General features: G+C 29.0%; 1 protein-coding gene and 1 long non-coding RNA gene across 2 annotated transcripts in view; one reads left to right on the forward strand and one right to left on the reverse strand.

Annotated features, from left to right (window-relative positions):
- Positions 1-23,836, forward strand: part of LOC139427221 (uncharacterized) — a 423,254-nt gene that overhangs the window by 217,403 nt on the left and 182,015 nt on the right. The gene's annotated exons all lie outside the window — the stretch shown is intronic.
- Positions 1-23,836, reverse strand: part of LOC107449508 (prothymosin alpha-B) — a 42,506-nt gene that overhangs the window by 10,196 nt on the left and 8,474 nt on the right. The gene's annotated exons all lie outside the window — the stretch shown is intronic.

The following is a 23,836-nucleotide window of genomic DNA, read 5'->3' on the forward strand; positions in this document are numbered from 1 at the left end:
CTTTTAAGTGAAATATTTTTATTTTAAGATTGCAGAAAAATTATTTATTTAAAATGTATTACCTGTAAATTTACTAATTTTATCTGGATGAAACATTAGTCAATAGAGGATTCGAATTTCAGACGTACGTCAATCAAAACAAAACTGGGCATACATAATTGTAGAAAAAATAATCCTGTTTATGCTTGGGAAGAAATAGAATACTTTCCTTTCAATATAATAAATATCGTCATAAAAAGTTTATATAAACTTTTTAAAAATTAAAGCTTCTATGAGAGAAACTCATTCCCATACCATCATTGATAATTATGGGAGAAATAAAGGGGTATAATAAACTATGAATATTCATAATTCAATCTAATCTTTCATTTAGCCAAATGTTTGAATTAAAATAAAGAAAACTGAGTAAAAACTGTCGCAGTGCTCCTCGTAATTTTAATTTCAACTTTTTAAAAATTATTTTTAGTGATAAGGGCTTTGTTCACTCGACACCTTTTCCACGTAATGGCTGGCATGCACACACATATATTTTAAGATACATCAGATTCCAAGCATTAAAATAGTGCATGGAGAAGAAAACAGTTCAAAATGTTACCACAGTAATACTTTTTGACAACTTCCATCTCCCACACTTCATATTTGTAGAAAGAAGTAATAACTACTAACCAAGGTATACAACAGTTGCACTTATTTTTGAACAATGCTCATTAGTTATGTATTTAGTACTTTTTAAAATTATGCTTATCAAAATACCGACATCTTAATCAGCATTGACTTATTTTTGTCCAATTTATACTTTTGTCGCTAGTACTAAATTTTTTCCCATTATACAACAAGGTTGTAGTAGAATGTGATCCCACAACATAAATGGTCACAGAATGTTATCAAATTTACAGCACATTTAAATCTTCTGAGATCAGTAAATTTCGTTTCCGCAAAAACAAGGCCCCTCGACTATATTGCTTGCGACTGGACACATAGGGGCCTTAAATTTTATATTGTTCTCCCAATATACTTTCATCTAATGTATATTTTTTATGAGCTATTTCTTTCCACATTCTACATTGGGTGAATTTACCAATTCAGAGGTTTTCCAAGTTATTTTTCATGCTTGTCAAGTAAGCATATACAAGGGGAAAAAATACATACTACAGATAACTGGAAACTTATGGCATGCCTAATAAATAAATTGCATCTCTTCATTTAGGAGCTAACAATCAGATTTCCCACCCCTTTTAAACTATCTATTTGTGTGATTGGAGTCTCGAACTTGCAATTAAGATAAGTTCGAAACAAAACAGGCTTTTCAAAAGTACAGCAGTTAAAAAAAAAAAAAAAAAAAAAAAAAAAAAAAAAAAAAAAAAAAAAAAAANACGAGAACACATTTTTGCATTTTCTAAAAAAAAAAAATATCTTCAGGATTAGAAACTTATAAGAGTTGAATGTCAAAAAGTAATGAAGAAAATATACCATCAGAAAAATATAGGGAAAGATTTACAATTATAATGTTTCCGTACAAAGAAAAATTATTAAAGATATGACATTAGAAGCTTTTCAAATAACTGTTGAATCAGCTAGATATGAGAGAATTCTTCTCTTTCTACCACAGACAGAAATCTACTTTCTCATAACTAGACGGAAAACAATGGACACCTCATTAGTATGACCCTTATAGCGACCCTTTTATTACAATTACCGATGCATTAAGTCTATTCTATAGATGCAATGCTACTTTAGTGCCCAATAGAAAGTCAAACTATCCAGTTCATTCAGAAATAACAACCGATGCCATTTGATTTAGAAAAAAAGGAATTACATCGTGAATCGAGGGCGTCAATAAGTCATTTACTCAAATTAAAAATTTTTGTGTTATAATAACATAGCAATAAAAATATAGAAACTTGAAAACCATGTTTAAAGAGTCGAAAAACTTATCAGCTGAACACTTAACATTAAAATAGTGCACACAAAAATATTAACATTAATTTGAAATTCTCATGTCGCAACATCTTATTAAAAACATCACAACCAATGCAAAATAAATTTTTAAACAGCCGAAAAATGAAATGAATGGACAAAAAACTATTTTTAAACGACGTCAAAAGGTGATTATCACAAATTGAACGCATCAAAAAAGAATAATTCAAATTTGAAATTTGCACGTAGTAATAATATCTTATTAAAAAAATTGGATTTTTTAAATGTAAGGATTCTTTGTTATACTTCTTCAAAAAAAAAAAAAATAACAAACTCTAAGCACTTTAAACCTAAATTACCAGTAAAATTAGTCTGTGTGCGATCGAGTCAAAACGTGTTTTCGCAGTTATCATGTATGTTATTGATCAAAAATGTTACTCTTCTGAACTAACTTTCAATGAATTTTCCCCCTATGAAGTACTTTAAAGTATACTTTTCATAATATATAAAAATAAGTTTCATTATTACCAATAATTCTGTTAGTTACCAAATTCGAACTTAAGTAAACCATTGCTTTGTTAAAATTGGTTGCGTATTATTTATGACAGAGTTCATGTTTTTTTTTTTTTTTAATGCGGTACGATATGACGATCTCACGTAACGTTTCATTTAATTTATAAGGATCGGTACATAGAACGTTGACTGTATATTTTTACAAGCTTCGTTTTTATTAACAGGATTGTTTTTTTTATTTATTTTTATAACAGATGGATGATCAATGAATAAGGGAATTTCAATCTATCATTTCTCGTGCGACCATTCACTGAGAACGATGGATACAGAAAAAAAGGAATACAAAAATTAATAAAAAAAATATGTACTTAATGCAAAAATAAAAGGCAAAAGAAAGATGGATAAACATATTTATTTAAATTTGGTTTGATTACACAAAGAGCAAACAATAAATTTAACATTATTAACAAATTTCTGTCCATATTCCGTAGATTTGCATGAATACAGAAAGTTTTTAATTGTTTGAGGCCTTCTTCAAGTACTGGCACTGGTTGTGATGTTTTGCCTTCTTCATTGGTACCACTTTTCACTCCTGCAACTATTTCTTGAACAGACCATTCCATAAGTTCAACATTTCCATTCATCAACTGATGCACACATCAAAAGTACTGTTTGAGGTGTTTTCCACCAACAGCAAAAAAATTTTAAGTCTCGTCACGATTATTTTCAAGATTTACTGTTATTCTTAAGATATCGGTAGAATAACTGAACGATAAGACACAGAAACATACTAGCATAAAAAACGATCCGAATGGGTCATTTTGCATAAGTTTGCAATTAAATAGAAGTTTCAAAAATTAGATAAAGTAGCAGTGATTAATAAGGATTTCAGTTTGGTCGAATTTACATTTCTTTAAATAAACAAAAATATTTAATTTTTAAATGTCATAATATCACAGCCAAAATATCTAAAAAAAATACAGTATTACCAAATACATGTTCTGACTATTTTTAAAATCAGTTACAAAAAAAAANAAAAAATAAAAAAAAAAAAAAAAAAAAAAAAAAATTATTGAACAAATAAAATAGAACGTTAGTATCAAAAGCAGAAATGGAAATGATTCTATACTTAGCTTAAAATTTGACATTGTATTAGGACTTTTATTAATTTTCGTATTATTTCAAAACAAATTTTTTTTTTTTTTTTTTTTTTTTTTTTTTTTNGAATTCAATTTTTTTTTTTTTTTTTTACATTAAAAAAAAAAGAAAAAAATGCTGATTTACATTTATAGTTGCATTATATTAATAAGCAAACGGAAGGCTTTTGGTAAACTAAAGAAAAAACTAAGACAAATTTCGGTACAGTAAACATGTACCAGGCTACTTTTAAAAAGGACCAACTAAAATGATCAATATCAACTAGTTAATATTTTTTTATGCTTATGTTTATTTAAAATTTGTAATATAGTCTATGATGTTTTGAAACAGTGAACGTATCTTAGAATTTTTATCGAAGTTGGCTGGTTTAAACCAACCCCCCCCCCTTTTTAAAAAAATATTCTATCTGATGAAATTTCTTATTTATAAATTCTTTCAGTTTCATTGTAGCAAATTTTAGAGATTTTTCTCTAAATTTTATAATTATAATTATTCTTTACAATTTTGAGTTTAATCGCTAATGGGAATCTGTATTATTTCAAATAAACATAATCTGCACTTTTTAAATGTTTAGGCAGAAACTAAAAATGACCAACAGCTCAACTATATATAATATAATTTAAGAGTCGGTTTGAGTATTCTCATTTAACATTTGATTATAAAAAACAGTATGCTATTTGTATTAACAATGCGTCTTAGCAGTATGTGATGTGTTAGTTTAGTGGGATTAATAGATTTTTATTATGTTATTTAAATATTTCTTTACATAATTATAAAGGCTTTACTGTGCTCCTAAAATATTGAAAAACTAGTTAATTTAAAAAATTCATAATACAAAAATAATAATTCCGAATTTTTTCTGCTTTTTAGATATTACTTATTTAGAAATAACTTTTATAACTTAAAAAATTAATACTATTACTCAGGGGGGATTGTGAGCCCAAGTCAAAATTCCGGAAAATTTCTTAAGAGTTAAAAAAAAAAAAAGAGTTTAAATTGAAAAAAATTTTTAACAAGGTTTTTTTTCCCTTTTCTCAATATTTCTTAGTTTACTTAAAATATATTTAAAATTTTACACATACCTATGATGACCTGGAGAAGTAATTAAAATTTACTAATATGTCTTTCTTTCTTGAGTTTATGATTATAACAACCATTTACAAATAAAAAATGAATATTAATCATGAATATAAGCTTATAAAATATCTCTCTGGCTCTCTCTTACAAACAAATAAAATAAACTGTGTTTTTAAGTTCCACCTTTAAAAATTTGATTTCCGGAAACTTCTGTGATCAATGATTTTTTTAAACGTCTGGATCTTCGAACTCCGGATCACTGTTAGAGAAAATTCCGAAAATCCAGATTTTTTCCGGAACACAATCAGCCCTGATTACTTAAACTAGATTGTGATAGAAACTATTTTTTCAGCTTAAATAACTTTTAAAGTGTGATGGCCACCTTTTGGCTCATTTGTTTTAAATGTACTGTGTTTTTTTGCGTTTCCAATATGTAACTTTTTCAAGACTCTTAATTAAAGCAAGCAATGTTATAAAATCTATAACTATTATTCATGTGTTTCTATATACAATACTTACAGTGTAGCAGAGTAATATAAGAACATTTCATTGTTTTAAATTTCCCACTTAATCTTTCTATGCATTTTAAATAATTTAACAAAAAAAAAAAAAAAAAAAAAAAAAAAAAATGTTTAAAATTTTATGCTAAGAGTAAATATTTTGTTGAAATAAAAAGTAATTTGTACTCTAATTCTAAGCAGTACAAAAATGAATATACTAGTGCTAATTAAATGAGAATTTAAATTTTTTGAAATGCTACAGTAAATAGATTTTAAGAGGCACAATGTTTTGTGAGGTAATTAATTTGTGCCTAAGATAATGTAGATTATAGAATGAACTACAAACACATACCAAAATTTCAAATCTATTTCAGCCTCTCTGCAAACATTTAATCAAATCAAAAAAAGCTTGCTCTTAATTATGAAACAAGTTTATTCAAAAATAATCAATTAAATATTAAAAATCAACTTTTTAATTTAATGATAGTCAAAAAATTTTAAATGCTACTATGCAAAATTTAAATGAAATCATCCAAAGTGTCTGAGTAAAAAAGTTCTAAAAAAAATTCGGATTTTTAAATAAAAAATATTTGTGAGCATTTTTTTTAGTGCACAATTACCTTTGGGTGATTGACATTTATCATAGTGTCAAAAGTAAATAAATAAAGCAAATAATTTTTCCTTTAACAGACGAAATATGCAAAAAGAGCAATTAACATTAAGGGACTTAAGGACTTCCAACCACATGCCAGATTAAACTATTGAGATTATATTTTCTAGATGGTGGTTATCCCATATTATTTGAGAAACAGAATCAAAATCAACATTAAAAAACCGTATTAAAGTTTATAATCTCAAACCATTAAGATTGCAGTTTAGAACAAGAAAATTCATTCTCTAGATCAGCAGTTTTTAAAGAGTTTCATTTCTATTCCACACACTGTATATGTGATGCCACAATAAGCATTACATATTTCTTAGCCTTTAAATTTAATAATATAAATGTAAAATTCATTAATTCACTGCCCAACTAATTCAAAAACAAAATCCCTATTTTTTACCAAAATTTTTTGTCAATTATACGCAGAGATGCCAACTGTTCCGCTTTCTGCAAAAGACATAATATATTGGTAAAGAATTAAATTGTAAAACTTGTAGAATAAGGATAATTATGCCTACTTTTTAAGAGAGTAACCACAAGATAAATGCTATAAAGTTACATTTCATATAATACATCGATTTTCCACATGTAGTGGTAGAAAAAATACTTAAAATGAAATATAAATTAAAAATAATTTTTTTAAATTTTTAATTAAGCGGAGCAAGTTGGCTTCTTTGTACATGGTCATAGTAATTTTCAGTCAAATGTAATATTGATTACTGGGGGATGAGGTTTGGAAATTTTATCTTTCAATAAATTGTAAACCATGGATCTCTTTTCATGCTCTAAACTGTCTATTGGGAACAATTTAATTTATTCTTAATTTTGAATTCTTGGACGGGGGGGATATTAATATTACTAACTGTAACAGCTAAATAAAGACATTAATATAAATAATGTTTGAATTAATACACTAAAAAAAAAAAAAAACTTAAGATATTAAATTACAACCTCTTTCACTGCAAGTTGACCAATGATGCTCTGGGAGCGTATTTTAGACAGATTCAAGGTAAATATGATTATTTTTATATGGGTGGGGGGAGAGTTTTTTTAAATGATATCACAGAATACATAAGTTTATTAAAAAATGATATTAAGATTAATACATATTTTAACAAGATATTTAAAATTCAAGTTAAAACAAAACAGTTATAGTACAAAATAAAATAAATATTTATTCGTTAATACTTCATATATCAGGGTTCCCACTCTTTTAACAAAGCAAAAATTAAGCACTTTTAAAGACTTTTTAAAAAAAATTAAGAATCTTAAAAATAGTATGATTGTTTATTATCGAATATAGGTACTCCAGAAGTGACAGTGCCAATTAATTACCTTTCATTAAAAAAAATAAATTCATAAATAATAACTATTTTATTACAATCTGAGCACTGACATAATTAGTACCAGGCAATTTTCAACTTTTGCGAACACGGGTCGGGTTTCGTTTAAAAAACTATTCTCAGATTAAGGGTCAACAACATGTATGAAACTAATCCGCATTCTATTTTGAATGATTTCAGTGTAAAATTAAGATTTGAATTTTTTTCGGAAAAAAAAAATTAATAAATTTTTTTAGAAAAAACATTTAGATAATTACAAAAATTTTTTATAATTCGTTACTAGACATACATCACATATTCAGTAGTGGGCCAATCTTGCTAAATATTCAGTTACACCAAAAAAATTCTTTCTTTTCTATTAATAAAATTTTTATTTATAGGGGCATATATTCAAAGAATTAATACTAAAATTTGAATTAGAGTTATGCATGAGAATAGCTTGCTTCACTATGTTAAATTAAATCCTAAAAACAAGCCATACTAACATGTAAGCAACTTAAATCATGCCATTTTTTTTCTTCATTAGGCTTAACTAAATAATATTTTTTTTTTAAAATTCACTGCAATAAATATTTTCATGAAAATTTTTATAGAATAAAAATACTATTATGTTTGAAAAGATTTATAGTTTTCGAACCAATGTTTTTTTATTAGTTCTCGGTGAAACAAATAAATAAAAGGGACTTAAACGATTTTTCAAAGGTATCAACTCATTCCTAGGGCCAGAAAATTTATAAGGTACCTTAATTAACAAATACTGATAAATTATTTATTTCTTTATCATGCTGTATCATTCTTAATATTATTCTCTACTATTATTATGATTCAATATTTTATTTTCATCATATTAACAGTTTAAAACTGAAAGTAATATTCTTATCGGGTAACGTTTTGTAAAAAAATATTGAAAAAGGTAACCTAACAATTTTGAAATTATTACTAAACAGAAAATGTGTTATATTTACTTTTATGATGAGCTTTGCACAAAATTATTTCCAGCCAAACCAGTTATTAGGAATTAACTTTACATAATGTTACTAAATAATCAGGCAAAAAACATGAACTAATTTTAAAACAACCAAAAGTTGAATAAAAATTAAGAAAAAAAAAAAAAAAAAAAAAAAAAAAAAAAAAAAACAATACTAAGTTGCAATGTTAACTGAATAAAATGAATATCAGGAAATGAATTTTATTCTAATAGACATTAAAAAAAAAAAAAATTTGGGATCTTTTAACTGAGAAGGTTTAAATTTTTATGTAACAATCTGCTTATCCTAAAGAAATAAAAATAATAGCGTGACAATCTAAAACTTTAAATTTTTTTTACATTGCAACAAAACAAGCTATAAATAGTTACCAAATATTTAACTTCCTTGTTAGAAGTAAATCCTGCATTCTTATTTAGTACTCAGGAATAAAAATTTATAAGTACTTTTGAAAAAACGAGGTTTTCATCAAAAACCCATATTATGTCATTTTATTTAATTCTTCAAGATTTTTGGAAATAGTTTTCGTTAGGGATTCTAGTTCTAATTTTTTTTCTCTCTTTCTGATACTCCTTTTCTTAGGGTTCTACTTCGTTCCTATAAACAGATGAGTTACCACCACTAGAACAGAATTTCTTGAATTCTGTCAATTTTGAAGGCCCAAAAAGCACTATATCTTCCATGTGCAGTCCCCCTTGACCACACTCTATTCTTTTCTTTTAGAATGCTTTACTCTCCTCATAGAGTATCATTCTAGACAAAAGGCAGAAAATATTGATGAAACGATAGGATAGGAGACCCCTGCCTGTAGCCCGCTCATACACATTCCTGCTTGTCTCTCTTGTGTTCTACTCTCGATGCATGATCTAATTATGGGTGATAAAAAGCAATTGTTTGTTTTAAAAAATTGAACAGAAAAATTGTTCTTGTCAAATATAGTGATGCTGAAAAATTAAGGACTTTTAAAAACTTTGTACCAAAATTAAATACTTCTCAGGGTTCTTATTTTCCAAAATAAAAAACTAGGCAGCTTTTAAGGACCGTGGGAACCTTGTATATTGTTTCTGCATACTAAACTAGAGGTTTTATGAATGTTACATAATAAACGCTTTCTTTTTCTAACAAAAAAATTGCTAGCAATTTAAAAAGTCACACTTTCCTCCATTTTTTGAATTTCCCAGGTTGCAATAATAACATTATTAAAATAATGGGATTCTAAAAACCTCGTGGAAATGCATACCGATAACGACGGGGGGAAAAAAAAAAACCTGGATTCTTACAATGAAGTACAACAAAATTTGTGTATCATAATAAAACCAGCAAGAAACAATTATGTCAATAAGTAATTATTTAAAAGAGAGATGAAAAATGTGCATATCGTTATAAAATTATCAGAATTTAAAACGACATGGGAACGCATAACAATAACTGTCAAAAAATGGTTGAAAAATAACTTGGATTTACAACGAAATTAGCACATTAAGGCTCACCAAAAAATAGTTTAAAAGTGTGATGATCCACATGTCGTAATAAGAATGTGAATTTTGAAAAATCACATGAAAAAACGTAAAATTAGGTTTTTTCATAAAAGAAAGCATTTAGGTTTACGATAAAGTCAGCAGAAAGTGCATTAAAAATTCATAACTTAAATGCATGATTTAACTTAAAGATTCATAATATCGTATTAATAGATTTTCAAAACTATACTAAGTAAAAATATGATGTTAATACAGATGAAAAATAACTTTGGATTTATGATGAAATTGACAGAAAGGATTAATTAAATGAGCGTTATATAAGAGACGGAATAGTGCATCAAATATCAGGATTTAAAAAAATCGCAGAGAAATTGGTAGTTGTAACTGCTACATGAATGATCGAAGTGTCACTCGGATAATGAATTATCTGTAAAAATAAAGATAGTCAAAAACTGTACCGAAATTTTAAATTCAGGTATCGTGTATTAAAAATATTGAGCTTATTAAAAACATGACAAATTCCATAGCATTAACCACTGAAAAAACGGTCGAAAAACATAGCCTTACAATAGAATCGGTGCAATATGTGTATCAAGAAGTGATGATTCAAAATTTGATATTTTAATTTTTTCCTTCCACTGTGTTAGGAAGCGCCCGTGTGCCATAAAGAGCAGATGAGCTACTAAGTAATTCACATGCCTGTTCAAAATCTTTAGTTATTGATTTTTTTTTTCTCGTGTTAACATATTTAGGACCATAAGTTAAAGATTTCTGTGAAATACTTTTTAATGATTTAATTTAGGGCTTAACATGTTACTTAACCTTTTACTTTAAACAACCCAAATAATCTGTTTCTTTCTATCTAAAAAAAAAAAGCGCTGATTCGTGTTGGAATGTATTTTTTATGAACTATTAATTAAAATAAAAATAGATCAAAAATCTAAATGTTTCAATTAACAAAACCAATTGTTTTTAAGAACTGCATTAGCTGGGATGGAATAGCACTATTAACTATTTGAGAGCAGAAAAAATGTGTTTTGGAGTAGTACGAGGGTTGTAAATTAAATAGTGGCAACTTAACCTTTAAACTCACAGAAGGACGGGCATGAGCAAATTAGATATGGGAGCTGTTGTCGATGTGTAGAGTGTAAAAAAAAAGTCGATTAGCTTAGAAGGGTAGTTGTTGTGTGGCGTTAAAGTGAGGAGTTTCGTTTCCATCGCTCTAAAGCATGTTTTCAAAAGGTGATCAGCGGTCGTGGCTTACAATCGAGGTTGCCCGTGGCAAAATTGCAACAGAATGCTATCGAGGATTAGTGGAAGCCTTTGGAGCAAATGCTTTACCATATAGGACAGTAGCACGATGGATTCAAGCATCTCGTCTTTTTTCGTCATTAAGCCTTTTCACAACATGCTTTAGAGCGATGGAAACGAAACTCCTCACTTTAACGCCACGCAACAACTACCCTTCTAAGCAAATCGACTGTTTTTTGCACTCTACACATCGACAACAGCGCCACCTCACCGCACCCATACCCTATTTACGCATGCGCGCCCTTTTGTGAGTTTCAAGGTTAAGTTGCCACTATTTAATATACAACCCTCGTATAATTACATTATTGAGCATATAAACTAACATTTTTGAGAGCTTGAAAAAAAATGCATTACTAAATAAAGAGGTTGTATTAGAAATAAAAAAATAACTTAGAAAAATATTTAAAAAAAAGAAAGAAAGAAAAAGAAAGAAATTTGAAAAACTAAATGAAATTCCCACGTTAAATTAAAATAATCGTCAATATTAACATGTCATCATGAATAATTACGTATAGTGCAGCTTTAATGAGAACTCCTCCAGACTAGAAATCTGGGACTGACAGCTGTTTTACTAACAAGCGCAAGCACATTTTTAATTGGAGTGCAATGGAAGAATGAAGGCGTCGATTGGTTTACTCACGCTGACCTATGCCAAGATTGAGACAAAACTATTCACCCCTATTCTAAGTGACTTTTCTTCATAACTATAGCACCCACCACATGGGACTTATGTTAGAGGAGTTTTCCTGAGAGTCGCACTATTCAGTGCAGGATAAAAAATCATACCACCCTGAATAATTTTTGATCGAATGACCGAATCTTTAAGTTCTAGGGACTTGATGGCTCAAGCTCAAATACATTAATTAATAAGTGCAGACGATATTTCGAGATATGAAATCAGACACAAAAGCATACTTTCTCCGCATAAAAATATTTTTGCGGAATTGAATTCGATCCCAAAATATAGTGGAGTAACCTCAATCTGGGAAATATGGCCAGAATAGTTTGGACAGGTGATCGTTCCAAAGTTAGGACCTCTTTATTCTACTTTTAACTTATTTTGCTATACCTCGCATTATTTTTAGCCAATTATAAAATTTTGCACCGCTATTACAAAATTCGTTCACATCAAAAGGGCATTTGAATGGAATAAATTTTTTTAGTTCAGATTTACAATTTTTTAAATAAAAGTTGTAAAACTTTTGGAATGGAAGGAAAGTAAATTTTTACATACTTTATCTAATTAAATAAGGAAAAAAAAAAAAAAAAAAAAAAAAAAAAAAAAAAAAAAAAAAAACATTTGAGCAAAACCAGTCAAATAGTTCCAGAAAAATAGAAATTTAAATATACGATTTTTTAAAAATTATCTTTCTCAGAATAGTTAATAGTTCACTAAATTTTTGTATGTACCTTAGAATGATTTAAAATTTTTTCTACCTTAAAAAAAAATATTTATTTTTTTTGACCATTATTAAAAAGTAATGAATATTTACTAAAAGTTATTTTTTGCATGGTATTATCTTCGGATAAACTAATTTTATAATTAGGTGCATATTATTTTCAACTCGCTTAATAGGTTCTCAAGATATAGCGAACTATGCGATAGGTAAAAGTAACATTAGGGGTTCAAAACTTTGGAGCGCTTTTCTGCATTAATACCAGGAAAGAATAAGTGTCTTCTATTTAAATCCTTTTGGTATAATATTACTCACTTAAGCAGCAGGAAAATTTATTTTCCTCATGACTCGTAAGAGAAGGATAGTAATTTTTAGTTTGTTATAAACATAAATATTTTTTATTGCTATTGTTTGGATTTTAAAGGTGACTAGGAAATTTGTCGTAATAACAGATTTAACGTGATATATCTTATATTAAACTTTTCTGTATGTTTTCTTGTTATTTCATAATTTATCTGTCGCCTGCAGCGTTTAATCAACTCAATTTAAAGTTTGTCTTTAAAATCATACAGATAGCGCTTAAAAATTTACACCTAAGGCAAAAAATACAGAATGATCTGTTTTCAATTTTTTTTTAAAAAAAAGATTTAGTTTGTGCACTTTAGGTACCGTAGGACTTTATTTTCTTCTTGCAGAAACTTGTAATAATGTGGAAACTAGTTGTTAACTAAGTACAGTAATTGTCCATTATAAAAGAAAAAAAGGGTTATACAAAGAGGTTATAACGGTCACTGTACTTTTTTAGAGAAAAAGACTTCAATAAGCTTTTATTTTCTCTTTTTCATTCCTTTAATTTTTTTAAAATTATTCATTATTATTAAGTGAAACAAAAATTTGGGTAGATTCCAATGAAGCAAGGTAAAGTCTCTGTATGATAAGGAACATCGCCTCGTTGAAAGTATCCAACCCTGGGAGGGTACATGTTTAACATAATAGGATGTACTTGATCTGCGATAACACTTGAATACCCTTGGGCATTCAGGCGTTGTTTCACAGGAATAAAAGGATCCATGCAATGCCAAGAGAACCCCCAAACCATGACATTGCTTCCAGATCGATGTGTTTGGACAATGCAGTTGGGGGTCCATGCTTTCGTGCTGTTTTCACTATATACAAACCCTGCCAACTGCATGGCGTAATTGAAAAAGAGATGCATCACACCACATGATCCTTTTCCAGTCTAATTCTTATGCTCCTTTGTGAACTGGAGAAGCCTGTTTTTGTTCAAGGATGACAGCAGAGGCATTCAAACAGGTCGTCGGCTATCATAGCCTATACGTAATGTGCACACTTCGTTCAAAGACGATCGCAGTCGCTCTTCTGCTGGATTGGACAAGTCTTCTTTTAACTCGAGCTTAGTAGCAGCCTGTGACGAGCACAAGCCTGATATTGAGACCCGGTTTTCTGCTTGCTAGTTCACAATCTGTACATTAATAACTGCTGCTCTCAAACACTTCACAAGAGCAGCAGTTTTGCTGATACTGGTTCCAATGCTTTGAGTGCCAACAAGCATCCCTTGTTCAAACTCAGTTAAGGTCACGTTTCTTGCCTTTTTCTCCCTACGTAGCACAGTGAAATTGATAGTTTACTTGTCTACTTGTAGCTATCTCACCCTCTAGCAGCAACACTGTGACCCAATAGTTCATTTTGCATTAAACTGTCAGGTGGTCATAATTTGGCCACTCTATATGTATGCATATACACAACCACATATATGTGCATAGTACTTTTCAAGTGGTAATGAACAATTGTGTACTTTTGATAGAAATAAAGCAGGAACAGATTAGATAAATAATTGAGAAGTTTTAAGAACAAAATGTACAATCTTGTGCAAGCATCTCATATTGCTATACAGATAAGTGGGCCTTAATTTTCTATTTATTTCTTCCTGCTTAATCAAATGAAAAATGAATATTGGCTTTAGTATTAAGAAATTCCATATAGTTTCAAAGATTTATCCTACGGACTTGAATTTCAGTTCATTTAAGTTATCATGAAAAATTACATTGGAAAATCCACCTAACATGCTCCAATAGCCTTTAGGTAGCTATGTTAGAAAGAGTACATGTCAATACTAGTTCCTTTTATACATAAAGCGCCTCAACTATTAAACGATTCATTCTAATCTCATTAGATTAAATATCAAAAACTACATAGGAAACACTGTCTCACTTGTTCAGATAGTAATGTCTGATTTGTAAATAGGTACAAATTAGTACTTTTTGTGCATTAAACTCTTAACTTAATTATTAGTCTGATATCTTGAAATTGCTGTCACTCAATTTTGACTCAAAATCACATGCGCATATCCTTGTATTTTCTGTTTATGATAAATGAATTGCACATTTAAGTAATGGCTTTTCAATGAGCTCCACTCGAAGTGAGCGTGCGGGGCTTAATAACTTGTTCGTCAGAAAAGCACCTCAATTGACATTTAGGAGAAGAAAAAAACAGAATATTTCAGAGCAATAAAACTGATTTCTGCAATAAGGCAAATTTCTCTCATTACTTGATACAGGAGATCTTTTTTTCTTCTAGACTGGGGTAAAAATCACAAGGCTTAGAAGAACTTTAGTAGTCATAAACCCAAAATTGGGTCTGCTTTATCAAAAGAATGGGCGGACTGTGATAGTCTGGATGGTAGGGCATTGGCCTCTTGTTTGTGAGAACGACAATCGTTTGGGTAGTTCTCGTCTTCTGGATGAGGTTCAAAATAACAAGGCTATGTAGTTGAACATTGGAAGTCATTAACTCAAATTTTGGTCGTCTGTTCAAAGACGATTATAAAATAATAATTATGTAGCCGTAGTGACTCAGACGATAGAGAACTTGCCAACTATGCCCGGGTTTGAATCTCAGTCATGGATCATGGGTTAGAATCCCTTGCCGTCAAATTAACCATGGGAGGCTTTCTACTCCATATAAAGCAAACGCGGGTTAGTTCCATCAAAAAAGTTCTCAACGAAGGTTTTACTTTGCTGCAAGTTAAGAAAAAGACTATTACTGCATAGGATTTAAGTAATCACCTGCAACTGTCTTACTAGAATCCTAGTTTGGAGACTCAATTAAGAGTTCTCAACAAGAGTTCTTGAAAAAATCTAGAAGACGCTGTAAGAGCATTTTATTTGATTGAAACATTAGAAGTGACAAGCCTTATGACAAAATGCCCTTAACAAATCGAATGCAAGACAGAATTTTTTACTTTTGTTTCACTGAAGAATGAAATTGTTAGCAAGCAATATTTATTATTCTTTCATCAGATTTCACCATCGGGCAGAAAGACAAATTTTATAAGATTTCAGATTATTATAACTTGTTAATAATCACTTACAATTTTTGATTTGTTATAAATAGCATTATTTAATTACGGCTCCCTGCCCTTTTCCAGTAATTCAGATTGGAAAAAAAAAGGTTTATTCTCATTTACGAGAAAACATATGAGTGTCAATGAAATTGTTCAAGTCAATTGACTGGAGTCTTTTTTTTTTTTAAAAAAAAAGGGCAACACCAAATAAAAAAGGACCATGTGCTGTTGAAATTTTTTATGGTCTCTTCAAAAGTAGAATTCATTTTTTGTGGAAATGAAATTCCTACACTGAAAATACTCAAATAACACCTTTTTTTGGAAGAAAAAAAAAGCTATATGAAGGATTTGGGATTTCAGAAAGCATCTTTAATAAAATGGACTAATATTCGACAGAGAAAAAAATTATTTCGAGCTGCATTAGGTTCTTAAAGAAAAAAGAATAAATTATTTAGATGAAATATGAATTGATGCAAATATAGCAGAATTCAAGAATCACACAACGCTGCATCTTTTTTTGGGATTGTCTACTGGTCTCGAAAAAAAAAAAAAAGCTCTTGATAATCCTGAAGGTAGAAACACCTCCATGTTAATTATAAGCCAAGGGGCTCAAGCGAAGGATTTTTCTCAGGCGCCTGAGAAGTTTATGTCAGAAAGAAAACGGGAGATAATCATGAAGAAACAAATGGAGATCATTTTGAGAAGTGGTTTGAAAATATTGTTAAACCAAAACTAGAACAGAAAGTATCATTATGGACACCTAAATTGGAGAATTTTTCTTCTTTGGAACAAGCAAAATATTCAAGAATGGCTTAATAACCAAAATAAACTTGGTTGGGCTGCCGACATATTTATAATTTAACTTCTAGAAAAAGATTGTTTTCTATGCCTGCAATTATAACACAGCTATCGAAATAATAAATGGCCAGCTAAAAGAAAACATTTCAAGGCAAAACATAGCATTCAAATTTTCTGGCATAAAAATGTTCGATCATGAAGGTCAGATCGCATCCTGGTGGAGAAATTGAAAAAAGTCATTTCATAAAATGTTTTTTTTTTCTCAAATGGACAAAAACGTGTGGACGGGGGAGATATAATTAGGAATACGATAATACCATATACAACACGATAATACCATATACAACACGAGAGTATGGAATCCTTAATTAGAGAAGACACTTTGCGACATGTCTGTTTTAATTCTATTTTGTTGTAAATCAAATTTTTATGTCTTTTCTGGGCAGATATTCTCAAATGTTGCAGATTTTATGACTTTTAAAAACTATTCCCCCCTCTTTTAAAATGCGAAAATATCACTTTACTTAAGTGATACAGCACGTCAAACATGGGGATGTGATAATTTTCCATTACGAAAAATTACAATAAAAAAGTGCATCAAAAGATTTATAGGCAAAAATTGAGTGCTATCATTTCTTTTTTAAATTACAAAAATAGAAAATTAAAATAATTTTGGACAGAATTGATATAGAACTTTAATCACTGTGTGGATAAAAAAATATTTAGATGCAAACCATTTTATTCCCTTCTCCCTATATTATTAATGTTATTTTTTAGTATAAAAATGATTTAATATTTTTCATTTAACCTTTGGCTTACAGCTAGTACAATAGTGGACCAAAATAGCTTCATCCTGCTAAGAGTAGTAAGCAAAAGGTTAATAGAAATATGTATGGAAAAAAATTAGTATTGAAAGAACTGCTCTGAAAGAAAATTTTCAAATGAGAGCAAAGCTAACTTTCTCAAAAATTGCATGTCTGCACAATTTAGAATGTGCAGTTTCACACATTATTCCTTTCATGTGAATGGATTATTTATTCATATAGCTTTAAATCCATAGTGAAAAATATCTTTTTACAAGGATTTTATCAGCATACTATTTAAAAGTTCATAATACTTCTAAGGTCATTGTGTGTAAGTAGTTATTTTTATGCATGGAATATCAATTTAACTGTCTGAAAATGAAGAATATTTTTAGATATGTTAAACATACAGTGTGCATAGCCAAATTATTCAACAAAAAATAAGCACCCTTTAAGCACTCAAATAATATTTTTAAGCACTTTAAAAAAAATACCATCATTATGCAGGGTTGGAAAGTTTTTGACAATTTGGTTTTAACCATCATGTTAAACAAAAACTGGCATTGTATAAGACAATTGTCAAAATATTTGAATCGAATGGAGTTTTCATGAGCTACGGACTGATGATGCGCCGAAATAGATTGGGGTTGAATTAAGTGTGAAAACGTTGAATAGAACAATGTGAACAGTGTCTTTCTGCATAATTTGTAACGAAAATCAACATTGTAAAGGAAAATTCTCAACCTGGAAAAGGGAAAATTAAGCACTTTTTAAAAACACCCAATGAAAAAAGCATCTTTAAAGACTTTAACGAAAATAAGCACTTTTTAAAAAACGCTACGCACCCTACCCTGGGAAAAACCATCTTTGTGTAGCGACCTTTATTAACAACCACTTTTGGGAGGCATGGAATTTTTTCTTTAGACTTTGTGTTGAAGAAAACCTTTAGACCATCAAAACCTCTGTCTCTTTCACACCAAATGCGGTCAAATAAAGAAACACGAAAAATATCATAATTAAAAAGTATAACAAATAAGTAGATTCAAATGTCTTCAAAATATTTGTGAGTGGCTTATTTGAAGAGCCTCAAGAGATTTGTGAGACAACCTCATGCCACAGTCAGAGTGCACTAAAGATGATTCCTATTAATGACTTAGTTTTAGAGTCAACTGCTCATTTATTTAAAATAGTTCTTGCAATCATAATTGGTAATTTTTTTTTACAGTATTTGTTTAACTATCAGTAGGGGTAACTTTAATGAAGCTAAATTTTAATTATAGACTATATTCACGACACCATCACAAGTGGCATTTCTGTACAAAGAAAATTATACTGTGTAAAATTAAAATCGCTTGCCAAAAATCATATGCCTTTGATAGCATCTTGAAGTCATTGGAAGTAACCCCCAAGTATGACCACACTTTGTGAGTCATCAAAATTAAGAAGAAAAATTTAAAAAAAAAAAAAATTTATAACAATAAGCGAAAAAAAGATTGACGATAAAACAACGTGTATTTACGACAAAATCACACGAATGAGATTACTCCAAAAGCATGTAATTTAATATAGGATTTTAAATTCAAGTGTTGTAATAGATAACATCGTTTAAAAATATCAAGATTTTCAAAAAATTTGCAGCAGTGGTTACTATTTAAAAACAATAACAATATAGCATCAAATAAAATATTTAGGAGTGTAATTTGAAGTTTCTTTATGTATGTAATTATATTGGGATTTTAAAAAATCTAAAAATCAACTGAGAAGAACCCTGACCGAAACTCTGCATGGAATAACAGCAAATCGAGCATTTTAAAAAGTATTTACAGAAATAGGCGATTCAAATTTCTCTTTCTGGATAGCGTACTGAAATATAGGGATTTAAAAAACCATGTGGACATCAGTAGCAATAACTAAAAGTAGGAAAAAAAAGTGGTATATTCAACTCAAAAAGCAACCAATAGATATGTGAATCTAATTTTGCATGTCATAACAATGATACACAAAAAATAGGAATTAAAAAAGAGAAAATTGTAATAATAGCCAATAAGATCATTGAAACACTGCAAGGATTTACAATGGCTTAGACACCTCAAGTGTGCAATTACAATTTTGCGTATAGCAATAATACCGAAATTTTAAAGACCATAAGAAAAATCTATTGCAATAACTGCAATTAAGGGGAAATAAAATCGAAATATGGATTTACAAATGGTATTAAGCGTGTTAAAAATAACTGAAATGAGTGATTCAAAATTTTCACGACGATATTAAAAATAATTTCGATCTATTTGAAGGTAAATAAATAAGGAGGCAAATGTATCACAGTTAAAAAATTCTTCTGTTACAAATCAGAATTCAAAACAAAATAGCTACTTATTAAAATAAAAAAAATTACAAAATGGTTATCAAGAATATAGTGATTCACACATTACATGCTGCAATTAAAGATATTTGAGTTGCACAGAAATTTATAGCACCGTAACTCATAACAGCATTTCAAAATATATCTTAAGAAATAAAAAAAAAACCTTTATACAAACACATTGATATCATAGCCACACTAAAAATTTGACTGAATAGAAGATTTTTATTTATTATGATTCTTATAATTAAGTTTCCTAAGAAGTTCTGAAAACAATTAGGAAAATTTGTTACATGTTTCATTTATACAAGGGACAGTGGGGGAAAAAAAACTGCATACACTTCTTAAAAATATTTCACAAATCAAAATATTACAGTAACCAATCTGGTTTGAAACACTTCTGTTGAGTTCATACAACATGAAAATACAAAGGCTGTTTAAGGTTATCCTCTTAATTGAATACAATATAAAATAAACTATAATATTGCATAAAATATTGACTGAAAAGTAACTTCATATCTGGAAATGGATTACACAACTTAGTCAACCCAATAAAATGTTTACTACATTTAGCAGAATGCAATTTAAATACATTTTACTGCCATTCAAATTTTATCACTGAGCTTTATTATAGGTCCTGACACAAATCTATAAAAAATTGAACACAAAAATCCAAAAAGTAATAAGCATAATTTTGCCAGAGTAAACCGCCATATACTAAGTACCAGTAGCTTTGATGATAGGCTTTCACTTGGAGTAGCACATGAAAAGAACGTTTTCGTAGTAAAGAGTTCAGAAATGCCAGACAGTGGAAAACAGGTAATTTTTACACCGTTAAACATAAATTATTACACTCTACAACTACAATAAAAGATTGTGTCACATTCAATACCTTTGAAATACTATTAATATTAAAGCTATATAAATCCAAGTCAATTGATGAGGAATTCATTTTAAGCAAATCAACCGTAGTTATATAAATGCAAAATAAATAAACAAAAAAAGGGGGCAAATTTTGAATGTTCTACCTACATGTTATCTATTACTTCACATTTGTTTCAATTATATTCAAATTGAAAGATTTATTCATAATTAGAAAAGATGCTAGAATATATAAAAGCAATTCTAATATAAAATATAAGTAAATGGTGACAATTGAAAGCAGGATTTAGTCTTACAAATTATCATTAATAACTTTCTTATTGCATAAGAAAAACCTAACAATATTTGATTAGTAATCTATAAATAGCAAATTTAAAGAATTTTAATAATCACTATGAAAATATCTAAACAGAAATAAAAATAAAATTGGTAGAAACCAAGTAGGTAAAAAGTTTTTCACTACAAGCTACATAGGCCAGTTGAAGTGAGAATTGTGAAACGACTGCTAATATCAACACAAAAATAAAATAAAATTAGAAATTTTTTTACTGCCTGCAAGTTCACCCACTATTGAGCAAGAAAGCAGAGAGGAGAACGACTTAACAAGAAACCTTAAAGAATGGAAAAGCACAATCAAGCAATCTGAATAATTTGCTTTCATTATACTGATCATTTTCAGATGCTAAAATTAAACTACAAATTCTTATCTCCTATCATAATTCATAATGGAAAACACATTTAATCAGATTTGAACACCAACATGGTATCTCAAAATTTCCTGAATTTTAGCATTATCATGTACAATTGAGAAAATAGTAAGTGACTTCAAATTCATGACATACCACCACAAGTGCATAATGGCACCATTGAACTTCTTAAAAGAATTTAGTTCAATAAACCATTAGTCAAAAGCTATAAACTATCAACAATTTCTGTATTCCCTTAAAAATATGTCTCAAAATAAATGTCTAGAATACAGCAAAAAAAAAATTTTTTTTTTTTTAAACAACACCCACACAAGTTTGAAAACTTAGTCAAGAAAAATCTGGCAAAAATAAGTAAGAAAAGAAAATTTGGAGTGCCAAGTTTGCAGATTCAAAAAAGCTCTGAGACAGAAATTGCTGTTCATGTCCAGTAAGGAGAGAACAGTTTATAAATGTTATAAGATGACGGAGCAGTAAGAAAAATGAGTTGCCCCAGAAAGAACTTGCATTTAGTTCAATTTTGTAATGCAAAAAATCAAAAAGCAATACAGAAGAGCTCAATACAGATGCAAATCAGGCATATAATCCATCAATTACAATTATGAGACTACATTAGATCAAAAAAGGAGATAATTTCTAAAAAAAGAACATTTCATGTATAAAAAAAGTTAAAGCAGCAGATCAATTTAAGTTCATAAGATAAGGAAAACTCTCAGCAAAATATTAGTTCTGACAAATAAAAAATAAATTGAAAAAAATTGAGCAGCTTACTTATTGCTATTAAGGCTTTTTTTTTTTATTCAAAGACCATGACATTTTTCTTGTCAAAGACCACAAGGCAATTTGACTCATTTTTTTTTCCTTCCTCCTCTGGAGATGAGTTATGGGGCAGAACACCCAAACAAACTATACTTTCAAACTAGGAAGGCATATTTTAATCTGTCAGCAATTTTCAAATGAATAAATTACTGAGCAAGGTTTACAACAATTTTCATTTATACTTTTAAGGCAGGGCTTAATAAACAAGAAATAAATAGTGCTAAAAATATAGAGAGAGGGGAAAGTGAATGAACAAAAAATTGTTTTAGTTCACAGATAAGATATTTAATAGGTTCATTACTTTACTCTCCATAGCCAAGTCTCATATAAGGGATGCAACCATTATGGGCTAATATTTCCGGAAAATCGTATAATTTATTGCAAAAAAAAAAAAAAGTCAGAAGTTTTAAGTTCCATGAAACTTAAAAACAAAACTTCAATTAAAATAGGCAATAATTACCAAGATAAGCTTATTACTAATGTTCAAAATATATTCAATAGATGCCTACAATTTTTAGTAAGAATTCAATATGTGCATTTTTCCAAAAAGGCAGAATGTTTTCTAAATTTTAACTAAATATGATATACATAACTTAGAAAAGGTTCTTATGCTTCTGGTTCACAAGACGTAATTAAAATTACTCACAAAATGAGAAATGGACCTTACTTCAGTAAAAAAAAAGTGTACTAACAGAATAGCAAGTTAATGCCAAATACAAAGAACACCTTTCAAAAATTACTGAATTCAGTATACTGAAAAATCACATAACTGCTAAACTGAATAAAACCCCTCATTAAAGGGAAAGTACAATGCTTGATCAAATGCTTAAAATTTGATGTATTCAAGCAGTAAAATTCTATTTGTAGTATGAACACGCAAATTAAAAACACAAGAGTGAATCTGCCACATATGGCTTCTTAAAAAGTACTTAAATTAGAAACATCTGTATTTCCGAGATGTTAAAGAAATGATAGATGAAGATTGAGGATCAGTAGCTTAAAAATAAATATCAATGCTGAGTTAACCAATGTGTTAAAATAAAATAGAACCATGAATAGAAAAACAGGTAGGTTAGTCAAAAATCTGGATTAAACAATTTAATGGCAAAAAGCTTAAGTGGCAACACACTACCATTTGATCCACGGACTGGTATCATTCCAAAGCTGCAAGACCACTGCTCTAAAACAAACAATTTTTTTGAGAAATCTTCAAGATGAGATCAAATGAAGCCATTCTAAAATCAATAATAAACGAGTCCTGCACAATAACTTGAAGTTTCAAAATTACTGGCTATAAATATTATTTACCAAAATACTGTATTATGTGATGCTGTCACATCAAACATGAAAACAGGGGAAAACTATAGTCCAAATATCAGTTGACAGAAATTAGTATGATTCATAATTTTATTTATGTAAATAAGTTTCTCGTGAACAGAAAACAATGGAGAAAAGAAAGAACATGACCAAAGAGTTGCAGATACAAGTTCAACTCCTGAACAGTTCGTCACATCACACATATAACGAATATATAACGCTTACCAAGCTTCTTGGAAAATGTGCTTGAATAAGAAATCTTCTTTAACAATTTTCTTACATATGCCCTTAAGCCAATAGAAAGTAAAGAAGTGAAAACTGGACCTGAATATTGATAAAAATCAATTTGTTTCAAAACTGCTGAGAAACTGGGCATAAGTGCCTATGTTTACAAGCGTTCTTTAAAAAGTGAAAGCTTAGAACTTCACTAACTTAAAACATTAAGG

The sequence above is a fragment of the Parasteatoda tepidariorum genome, chromosome X2, assembly GCF_043381705.1.
Source record: "Parasteatoda tepidariorum isolate YZ-2023 chromosome X2, CAS_Ptep_4.0, whole genome shotgun sequence".
NCBI classification, from domain to species: Eukaryota; Metazoa; Arthropoda; class Arachnida; order Araneae; family Theridiidae; genus Parasteatoda; species Parasteatoda tepidariorum.